Here is a 1,225-nt window from a genome sequence, read left to right as displayed (position 1 = left end):
TTTTTCTGGATGATTTAGGATAAGAAATAGAAATAGAAATGAAAGTGGAGTTTAGAGAAAAGTTTGATTCCAGATTTTATTTTTGGATCTTCTCTGAGTAACCAAAACCTAATAATGTACATGCAAAGTACATGTGATCATTTGACCATTAAACATGAGAGGATAAATTTTAAAAGTGCCAGTTTCACTAGATTGTTTAATCGGGGCTAAAACAATGAATCAGAAGGATTATCTGTAAATTAAAGAATTATTAATATAATGATTAATAAATGTGTGTGTATACGTGTATGTGTGGGTGTGTATTTAAATTATAATATAAAATGTCTAATAGTTTTTTTATATACAATTTCAAAAACATTTTTAGAAATATGAATTTCCTAAAAGTATGTCTTTTTAGATCAATGGATCAATCAACAAAAAAAAAAAAAAAATCGATCCTGAAATAATCAACAGCTGCAGCCCCTCTTCATCTGCATGTTTCACAGAACAAGGGTCGGGTTAAAAAGACTAAAGTTGCAAATCTCTGGATATTTTACTAATTTGTTAAAGAGTGGAGCTTTTGAGGATACACTTATCTGACTTTGGTAAGTATAAGAGTTATAGTTTTGGCACCAGAGCTGGAATTTTAAAACGCAAAAATATGTAGAAACCCTTAAATTCTGAAAAGTGGCATGCATGTGTATAGGGCTTCCTTTACTCAGGGTTCCTGCGGGTCCTTAAAAAGTCTTAAAAGGCATTGAATTCTTCAAAATAAAACTAAGGCCTTAATTTGTATTAAAATGCCCTAAATCAGTCTTTCGTAGGTCTTATTTTTTAAAACATCGTAAATAGGATTATTTTTATTACGATTTAGTTTTGTAATCTAAATAAAACATTAAAATTGACCTTTTTTTTTTTATTTAAAAAAAATAACGGCTCGCCATTATTGGTTCCGTCCCAACAGCGGAACCAATAAAAGCGTTGTTGCAGCCGGGACATTTGGGAGATGCACCATTAACTTTTAGTCTGGAAAATATGATCAAGTGTAAATGTAACCAAAATTGTCTCCAGCCAAGAGTTTTCTCCATGGCTAAAACCAGGGAACATACATGAGGCTCAGTGGATTTTGTGCAAGAAGTCATTCAAGCTCAGAACAATGGGAATTAAGGCAGTGGAGTCGCACATGCGAAGCACGAAACACAAAGCGTCAAAATGGAGTTACCGAGAAACAGCAAGTATTTCTCAG

Source organism: Cyprinodon variegatus, unplaced genomic scaffold (genome assembly GCF_000732505.1).
Source record: "Cyprinodon variegatus isolate N-32 unplaced genomic scaffold, C_variegatus-1.0 Scaffold57, whole genome shotgun sequence".
NCBI lineage: Eukaryota > Metazoa > Chordata > Actinopteri > Cyprinodontiformes > Cyprinodontidae > Cyprinodon > Cyprinodon variegatus.
This window is presented reverse-complemented; position numbering follows the sequence as displayed.